Source organism: Dermacentor albipictus, chromosome 3 (genome assembly GCF_038994185.2).
Source record: "Dermacentor albipictus isolate Rhodes 1998 colony chromosome 3, USDA_Dalb.pri_finalv2, whole genome shotgun sequence".
NCBI lineage: Eukaryota > Metazoa > Arthropoda > Arachnida > Ixodida > Ixodidae > Dermacentor > Dermacentor albipictus.
This window is the reverse complement of record NC_091823.1, coordinates 175,256,563-175,267,188: the sequence shown is the minus strand read 5'-3', so window position 1 is coordinate 175,267,188 and position 10,626 is coordinate 175,256,563. Positions and strand designations below refer to the sequence as shown.

The 10,626-nt window shown below is 40.7% G+C and overlaps 1 long non-coding RNA gene across 1 annotated transcript; it reads right to left on the bottom strand.

Moving 5' to 3' along the window:
* Positions 1–535: 535 nt before the first annotated feature.
* On the bottom strand, positions 536–10,626 carry LOC139057040 (uncharacterized). The gene is made up of 5 exons (XR_011512541.1): positions 10,207–10,626; positions 9,397–9,487; positions 6,425–6,610; positions 4,449–4,610; positions 536–641 (listed from the first exon to the last, which is right to left on the bottom strand). It is a non-coding gene; the product is annotated as an uncharacterized lncRNA (long non-coding RNA).

Genomic DNA, 10,626 nt, shown 5'->3' with positions numbered 1-10,626 from the left:
AACGGAACACACCGTATGCTGAATCTGTGCTATAACCGTTAAAAAACAGGTGCTTGCCGTATTCAGAAAACGAAAGACTCCGTATACTAAATCTGTACTATATCCGTTAAAGTACAGGTGCTTCCCGTATTTCATCTTGCAGAGCATATCCATTCGAAGAATGTGCCATCGGGCACAATATTGCCCAGGACGTGCGAGAGTCGACCGAATTTCATTGGTGTGCTATTTGCTGGGATCAGCCGTGCCACCATCTGCGTTCGGAATGTGCATACGTGACCCACTGTTTTCAGCGGTCTTGAGCAGAAATGCAATTTGGTCAACGCTCGCACTTCCAGGGTACTTTTGTCCACGATAGTACATCTCCTTTAATGCAAATGTCATGAAGGCAGCTCATAGTCAAAGCAGCAGGTCACCATTGAGAAAATTGTCTTGCCAACACACTGACATGGCTGCAGAGATAACACACTTTGCACTTTGTGATATGAATGCACTGCATAGCATATATACAAAAAGGTGCAACATTTCAGTCCTCAAGTTCTTAGATCACAGAAGCAACTTTATTTTCTTCAATCACTCGTCTTGCACTTCTTCCTGGTGAAAGTTGTTCTTGACTCCAAACACTTGCAAGTATAAACTTGCTGCTGTTAGGAGAAACAAATAGTATTCGTGAATATCCATCCTAAAGAAAGCGGCAAAAAAGTTTAATCACAGAACACGACAAAGCAGTAACTTCTGTGTTAGAAAAACATGTAAGTAGATCAACATTGTTGGCACAAGGGATGTTGCTGTAGCCAACATTTCGACATAGGTGCTTGTCATTAGGGTAGCAAATGTTTTCCTTGGCTGTGTTGTGGGATTGTGCATATCTCACTGGCCCCTAGCCTCATTGGGGGAGAAGTAACTGGTGCATATAATAGGTCAAGAGAAGCCAAAGTGTTAAAATAAAGGAAGGAAGGGTGTGCATAGCAGTGGTGATTGTGATGGAGCGGGTATGAGCAATGCTGTCAGTACTTGCCAAGAGTAGGGGTGACCAAAACAGAAAACGATGTACACATGCATGCAGTCATTAATCCAGTAGAACCAATCTTCCCAGAAGACAAAATAGGTATCAAGATAAACAGTTTGCACTTTTGGAAAAGGAAAACGAAGAATTAAGGAAAATAAATTTTGTATCAAGATGCATCTGGTTAAGATCACTGCAAATGGTAAGTGAAGGCACATTATGAATATATATTTTGTTGAAAGCCGATGAAGAAAATACATATTAACCAAATATAAAAAAATAGGGACATTAAAATTAAACTGGATATGATCATAAAACAGTAAAGAACAGCCTGTGGAAAAAAATGGGATGGCTAATATAACCAGGTGCAAGATTGCAAAACGTCGAGTGCTGTTTATATTCATGCTGCTGTTGACGGCTTCAAGTTTCTGTCTTCCTGTGGAACCTTTGTCTTACTTGAACAAGGAAATGGGTCATTTTTTAAACAAGCCAGTTCAAATGCAGTTCAAAGCTTCAGCCGTGTTATAATGAAAGAAAATATTATGGCCAGTTCTCCTGCTCATCTTGAAACGTATTGTGCGCAACAAACAGGGACGAAGAATAGAAGAAACACAATGTTAAGCGCTCGTCCTTGTGTTTCTTCTATTCTTCGTCCCTGTTTGTTGCGCACAATAAGTTTCAAGATGAATTTGTTCCAACTAGGCCGACTCGCAGTCTTGCTTCAGTTCTCCTGGGTGTGCTTTCATTCACCAGTTATTTCCACCAGTGTAAGTTCAAAATTTAACGGTCTAAATGGACCTTAGCTCCTGGCAAACCATTAGCTGGTCTTTTTTTCAACACAGATGCCTGCATATTATATGTGTTGGCAGGAGTGCTAGCGAACTACATTATACTTGTTGCCACAACCAAAGTGAAACTTGGTAACAGTGATTGAAAAAAAAAAACCAGCATTCCACAATACTGATTCAAGTCGTCTGGAAAAGTTGCTTAAGTTAACGTACACCCCCTACTCCACCAGACACACTTATTCACCGCACTGACTCTCATGGTGTCAACCATGCTATTACAACACTAGGCATCAAGTGAGGAGAATTAGGGGATAAGAGGGCACAATGCTTTTTGTTAGAACATCAAATGTGCTTTACATAAATGCTACATTCCAACTAACAAAGGAGCAACCGGTTTGTGAGATAGTGACCAATGCATACGAAAGCTAATGAGATTCTGTGCAGCAGAATGTTGACGATGAGGTGTTATGCGCACAAGTGTACTCTTTCACACAAAATGACATCCTGCACTCAAACCTTGTGCCAATATTAGAGTTTGAAAAACACCGTAGTGGAAAGCAAAGAGTGCTAAATTTGTTGAAAATTACTAAAAATTATTCGATTATTCATTATCCTTACTGTTCGTTAAAGATTCACAGATTGTTCCCTATGGGTGCTGTAAACAGGCACCCTGCTTTTACAGTGGTAGCAACAATGATCTGTGGCACAGACAAGAATAAATGCTCATGAAGTTTATGCAAGAGTATATCCTACAAATTACACCCCATTTCACATTCCAATATGGTAGAAGAGGAAGACGAAAAAAACTACTTTCTGGTGGAGGATGCATACCCCAGAATAGAAGAAACAAGTGTACCCTAACCATTGCTGCTGCCGATGCCTGTGCACTAGCAGTTACATATAATATGGCAGTTACAATTGTTTTTCCACAAGCACTGCAAGCTGCGGCCAGTTTACCAGTACACAGCTGTAATAAATTTAGGGCAAGCTAAAGCTCTTTAATGGATTTATCTCATATGACACAATTGGAATGCAATATTCTGCAAATAAGTGAAGCGCGATGTGCCATCCCATACAATGAAACACCTTTGAAGAATCTGAATCACCACCTGCACTCTTAGGCAAAGTTACACCCTTTGGAGTGCCCCTTCTGCCACACAACAATAATCGTTATTTGCCTTGATGCGTTTCCTTTCTTGAAGACGCCACGCCCGCTACTTTGTTGTCGAGAATGCTATCATGCTGATAACGCGCATGCCGTTCGTTACTGAAAAGCACAGGGCTCGCAGCGTTAAAGAAAGAAAATGCATAAAGGCAGATGACAATTATCGTTGTGTGGAAGAAGGGGCACTTCAAAGGGTGTAACTCTGCCTAAGAGTGTGAGCCGTGACGAGGGAAAAGAGTGTGTTCTGTGTAAAGTAGTGCACCTGTATAACCTAAAGCTTTGGAGAATGCATTTAGTATGAGCTGGGAAGGTTCCTAATTTTAATTGCACACAGTGAAAACCTCCATGCAGTTTTGCAAAATGCAAACCCCCTACCTTATTGTTGTTCAAACGTAATGACACGTAGGGCCATAACATGTACATTATGGGTTTCGTTCCCAAACAATCAAAGTGAATAGCACCACCCTAAGTGTTATGTGCCGTCTTGTTAGTGTCGAATGCTGCGATCGGCAGAGAAACGGATTTCTGGAGCAATATAAAGTATTAGGTACTGTGATCTCAGTTCTTTCACTGCTGTTTAAGCATTATCGGGTCCTAAAGTAAAGAAACGAGGAATAAATACATGCATATTTTACGCTACAACCCTCATAAGTATTTAGTAGTCTGGATTATAAAGGATTCCAGATTTACAATGCAGGACAGATTTTATTCCACTGAAAGAATGGCATCATGCCAATGATTCTGCATTTGGTGCTATATTTATTTGTATTTAGTTCAGTTGGAATGTGTGTGTATCGTCAGCGATATCGCTTGACATGTTTTATATTGACTGTTTTCTAAATTTAGGCAAATTCGTATTCGCAAATAACCTTGTATGACACCAAGAACTTGCTTAGCAGGAGTATTTCTAACATTTGCAAGATATGAGGCTCTTGAATGCATATCTCAGCCTGGGGTACACGCTGCCCCCTAATCTCATCAGCAAGTTTCTGGAACTCATCTACGAGGTTTCTTATGCTGAATGTAAAGTTGCTTGAATGGGGGAAATAGGGAATTTATAACAGGTGAATTATGCAGCATAAGAATGATGTCAGCAAGAAGCAAGCATCAAGAACTATAAAATGAAGACTATAAAATGCAAGAATTATTTGGGATGATTTAAAATTCTGGCATTGGAACGAAATGTCTTTCAATCTATATATAAACTCTGATTATTCACTCTACTACCACTGCCTTCATTAGAAACATTCATAATCATTATCCTATCTATGCCACATCATCATAGCTAATATTCAAGCCTTCATAAGCTGCTTTTTTTACTGCTAATTCTCTGTGGGAAAGAGGTGTCCGTATGAAGACCATATCATATACTTATTACCCGTTTTTTGATAAATGATAAGGGAAAAACTTCACACCAAAAATGCATTGAGCTTGAGCAAGTTCTGCGTTTGATGCTGTTGATTCTTTTTTCCCTTTCCCATCATTGACCTACCTGGTTAGCTAAGTAGACAGAAAAGCTGCAGGAGAAAGGTGGGGGTGCCAAACCAGACTTGTGCCCCAGGGGACCTTTTCACGGTCACTGGAGGAACTCCCTGTGGCCTCGGCATCTTCCTTGAGGGCCACGGCCATGTCTAAGAAACCTTGTCTCCACAGGCTGCACAAAGAAAGATAATTTGCTGAGCTAAGTCTTTTTCTTAAAAGAACCCATTTAAGTTGTATTCGTGGCTTTGCACCACAAAACTGACACATGACTGGCCACGCAAGACACTTTATGTGTATTCGCAGGCTTATTCCTTGGAAAAACACTTTTATGTAGCACACAATGAGTAACAGTAACAAAAAAGTGTATCAGGAGGCTTTCATATTGCTCTACAACTTTTCATTGACACATTTCATTTAATTATTTGAGATATTTAATACCTAATTAAGAGTTATGTAATTAGGCAGAATGCACAATATAATCAGAGTATCTCCAGGCGATGGCAAACATTACCTTCATTTTGTCTAGTTACATCGCATTTACATATTTCTAAATCTTGGTGCATGATAGTTAAGACACCCTGTAGATCAAAAAACAATATTAAAATTTTCATAATCATCTCTTGCGTGTTATTGGTGGCTATGGCTGCTTCAAGTTATTCTTTCAGTATGGTACAAGCAGTTTTGAAGTGAAATTGTTTTGCATCAAGGGCATGTAATCTAGGCAATCAAGCAAAAGGTCAAGTTGTGTTCACTATTCAGATGTTTAACTAAGAAGCTGCAGGAAAAGGAAACAAGACACAACACCTAATAAACAATGCAAAATTTGAAAATTTAAACTGAACAAGAAACCAGTTTTTGAAAACACAGAAAAAAAGCCAGCAGCTTACATCGAATACACCCTTGCTATGTACTCCAAGTGAAGTTGTTACCGCAATGCTTGGGCACCATATGAACGTAACAATCAACAACTTCGAGCAGAATATTAACACCACTAAATGAACTGGCCTTTGAAGATTCTTGATCTGAAATCCTCAACGACTTGTTCTGGCGTTTAATCTGTCAAGCTCAATCTCTATTCTCAAAAGCTGGCTCTCGGCCATAATTTCTCTAAACGCAACATCAGCTTAAATCTCAAGATAGGGTTGACCTGTAAATAAAGTGGATAATGCATGGCAAACATCATGAACTCTCTTACATGTTAACCAGAGGGTTCACTCATGCAGCCGTGAAATTGTGATGCAGACACGATATATTGAAGCTGGTTTTGTGAAGTGTTTCATGCTTCCAAGGCTTCTTCAGTTGTGAAAGCTGTCTCCGTTAGCTAAATAAGCGATGAGAATAAAAAAAGAACTTCAATATGCTCACAATATGTTGGCCATTTGCAAGTAAACAGCAGCCTTTTTGGGCACCCAGGTTGCCTGGTGCAAATCTACTATGCCACAGTACTTGCGTTACCCAGTACCAGCCACTTTAAAATGCAATGTGTTCAGAACCCTTTCCCTCTGTTTGTCTGCTTTGGAAACAGTTTAACATGTGTTCAGTAGGCGTCGAGAAAGGGGACAGAAAACACTGTGCACCACTGATTTCTAACATGTTTCGCTGGATGCAGCACACCGCACCGGATGCAGGTGAAGCCAGTGGAAATGCAATGTCATGCAGTCGCTTGTCCTGGAAGCAGGGCATATGGTGGACTAACTAGTGCGTGCGATCAGATAATATTGCTGCCGAAAAACTTTTCTTTGTGGTTTTTCACATTTTAGGAGGTCTCTACATGTCTGGTAAGCACTTTTATGACAATCTGAACCCGTATACGATAGTGTTCTCTTACATCAAGTTTTTTCTGATTTACCAGTGTTTCCATTGCACGCCACTTATGTTAGCAACACTGTATACAATACAATGGAAAAATTCTGGACACCTCGAAACAATGCTTGGGTAGTTTATGGCACATCAGGCAGGCATGTTAGGGGAAGAAATGCTACACACCCGTGCAACAAAGTGCTGCCGCAAAGTTGTCAAGCACCAACTTCCGGGACAAGGCCGGCTTCAGTCGAGGGCGCTCGATGTGCTGTTCATCCCCTGTAGTAGAGATCAGTGGCGTGGACCCTTTTATACTGGCTGTCTTTTCTGGTCGGAACCTTGGCAACAGCTTCCACCATACTTTTTTTGAACCTGCAACATGTGCAGAGAAAGTCACATCACTGTGCGTTGATTGTATGGCTTTATTGTGCTACACATTCTATCAAATCATTAAAAAATACAGTTCACACATTTTTACTTCTGTATATAGACAGTCTAGTTGCTATACACGCGAAACATTACCATTCCTCTGACAGAATGCAACAATAGAAGCGTACACTGTAAAGCTACACTAAAATTTAAATTGATGTGACACCGTATGAGCATACAGTATGCTTACTGTATGCTTTAGCCCTGTGTCAAGTAAAAGTTAATTGTCAATCATTTATGGTGTATTTCTACTTATTCTGGGTCATCAAACTGTACAATCAATGTTCCAAGTTTACACAATGTTGGCTTTTGATTGCCTATGTGATCTGTTTCCTACTTACGCATGCAGTAATCCCACTGTATTAAGGAAAAAGAGAATAGGAAATGCCGTGATAATCTTCTACATTTGATGAGGGCAGGAGCAATGACCAATAGCATGTGGTTGAAGCTACATAAATACTTAGTTTTCACACAGCTTAATTATTCAGCAAGTAATAAAGAGCTATCCTGTGTACCTCTGCATGACCAATAAAATCTGACTACTTGACACTGCACTAAGGCTGCCGCTTGGTACTGTTCGGCAGTTCAGCTTTGGTTTTCTGATATACAGAACTGTTTAGGTACCAGTAGTTTACTTTGCGATAAAATGGAGCTTGGAGCACTGGTCATTTGCACATAAATAATGCGACAGCAAATATAACACAAGGATAGGAATATGGGTCTCTTGGAAAAAGTACATACACATTATGATTATAATGTGATGTGATGCCACAATGAAACAGAAAGCAACGCACAGAAGTGGACGGCGCTTCCATGCCACCAAGGTTATTGGACAGACAGTACTTCAGAAGTGCCCGCAACACAATGTGTTGGCGGGCTAGTTGGTGTGAATCCATAAATACTTTGTTAAGCGCAAAACAATGGACACACGAAAGACGACCAGCACAAGGCGCTACACTCAACTGACATCACTTTATTGCGTCGCTCCTTTATAAATAGTAGAATCTAGAAGAACATCCGCAGTGAGCACCATGTGCAGACACCACCAACAACCAATCACAAGAGCGTACTCATGCGACGGGATCCAAAAAACCATATTGAGCACTGCACAAGGTTAAAGAAGGCACACTAATGCACTGTGACCCCAATGACTGTATGAAGAAAGCTTCCGATAACTCTCAGGCGGCGGTATCACAGCACTTTTTCAAAATCGTAGTATCACGAAACATGGCTTTGCACTTCCATATTTCACAATGTTGAGCCAAATGGGAACCTCTCCCTGTTGGTATGGATCGCTTAGGTTCGCAATGTTTCGTGATGCTACGATTTTGAAAAAAGAGCCGTGATACCACCGCCAGAGAGTTATCGGAACTTTTCTTCATACAGTCATTGGGGTCACAGTGCATTAGTGTGCTTTCTTTAACCTTGTAAAGTGCTCAATATGGTTTTTTTTGGATTCTGTCGCATGAGTGTGCTTTTTTGATCAGATGTTGGTGGTTCCTGCACATGGTGTTCACAGCAAATGTTCTTCTAGATTCTGCTGTCTACAAAGGAGGGACGCAATAAAGTGATGTCAGTTGAGAGTAGCGCCTTGTTCTGTCGTCTTTCTTGTGTCCGTTGTTTTGTGCTAAAAAAGCAATGATGTATTCCTTGTGTGTGTTTGAAGACAGCTCCACACGCAGTAGCGTATCCAGTATTGCTGCCCAGTGGTTTAGCTCGCCGCAGTTTGAAGTGCCACAAAACATGAGAGAAACCTGCATTATAGTCTTGTTGCAAACAAGAATATAACGTGAAGTGCATTCTGAGGCCAGAAACTATAAAAAAAAAATTTCATGACGCACCGCTGTGCAAGGTTTTATAGCAAAGTCAAATACATTTAGTGTAAATATGACACTATGATGGTGCACAATGGTGGTAATCTGTAATAATATAAAAGGTGCCTTAATGTTACAACAAAAGCTGACATTACTTAATAATAGCCCTGTAAAATTTAGCATGCAGGGACACCGCTTGGTTAAACAATAGTGATGTATTGTCTATGTACACAAGTATTACCCACGCATTTCTGCCATTGTCTAAATGGCATAAAAAATGGGTAATACTTGTATACATACATATTACATCTCTATTGTTTAACCAAGTGGGTAAACTATGTCTGCCTGACACAAGACTAGTTAAACTAGTCTAATCAGACTAATTAGTCTAACAAGACTAATTAAACCATAAATTATATATAGTCACCCTAACAGTAACACCTCATTTGAACTTCACAGTAAGTAGACGCCTGTTGATGCCAGCCTCCCCCAATGCTAAACTGTGCTGCATGCTCTACAGAGAAATTATAGTGGTATCACTCAACTCTTAAGCAATTCAGAACTGCAGCACTGTAGAAGACATCTACAAATGTCCCATTTCATGTATAACAGCCTGAATTGCTTGCACATCTTCCCAAGTGCAAATTAAAATTTCTTTTTGTTTAGCATTTTTGCCTGCTAGACCACAATCCAATGTCATCAACATATTAACATATTACCTCAAAGAACCTAATTTGGCTTATAGATTAACACCTTTGCATACTGCCACAGCTGCACTCTGTCATATGCGTTGCAATCATAAAGGAGTGCTGGTCCACCAGCACTCCAATGTCACTAACAGTGATCACCTACACAGCTAAGTAAACGGTCATGATTCAGGTGGCAAATAGCTATGAGAAAAAAAAATCCACTCACCTTGAGAGCTATAATACTGCAATAACTTGAGAGAGATGGACCCATTGCAGGCAGCAGACCTCTTCTCAGCTCCAGCACAACAGCAACTTGCCTTTCAGTAAAAGAAAAGGATTGATTAGTAATGATAAGTTACCTTGTTTTTGCTGAGTATCAATACAATCTGACTTTCATGCATATCCACTCTCCGCTTTAGTAATACAACTGAATTATTCGTCAAATAAAAGAGTCTATGATGATACCATTCGCTTCTCTTGTATGTCCAAATTTTTTCGCACTGATACCCCGTTTACTGCTTGCTTAGTGGCACGAATGCCTTGACTGCCCAGACATCATTCGAAGGAACACGTCTTGCTGCACCGCAAACGCAAGACGTTTTTTTCCTGGTCACAATTAAAACGTGCACCCAAGCAAGAAAGTAACGATCACAGGTAGTGAGCGACTGCTATTGCCTAGAACGTTTATTTCCGTATTTTAACAGAAGTTCTTGTATCGGATACAGTATGCTCTCAAGCCAATACAAGCGTCAATACAAGAGCTCAACTGAACGCAGTTTTATTCTACGCTTTTAACGCGAGTGAACAAAAGGTTAGAAGTACCTCACGGAAATTGCGATCGAGCCAAACGCGCTACGACTGGAATCGATCTGAAAAGATAGGTTGATCCCTTTCCCCATTAATTCATGCGTGATTTTTGCCCTAAGACGTTGCATAGTGGTCTTTTGAAACAATATTTCTGTTCGCGACACCGGCTTACCACACATCATTTTAACACCTACGTTATGCAAACCAAATAAGATTAAAATGGGCTTACCTCATGAGCAAGTTACGAGCGCGCGTAGACTGTTGAACACCCGTTGAGAGCAAGCAGGCTATCCGTGTCCAAGCGCATACGTGCACCCAAACACAGGACTTCTTCTTCGATGCCGCAGCGAGCAGAGTTTTGTACACGAAGTGAAAGACATCCAGCGCAAATATCTCCGCGCGATGACGGCAAATAAGGAGCGCACAAGCGTACACAACACAGCGACAAATTCGGAACTTTGCCAATTCGAACGTGCCGAGACCCAAGCAGCGTAACCATCCATCGTTTCTGTTCTTCGCTCCCGATGCGTCAATCTCTCTTCCTTGGGGTCTTGCTCCACCCTTGAGTACAAATCAAGAGATATTTACGGCGAATTAACAACATTTACAACACGACTCGAAAAATGCCGTCTGACTACACATGTGCATC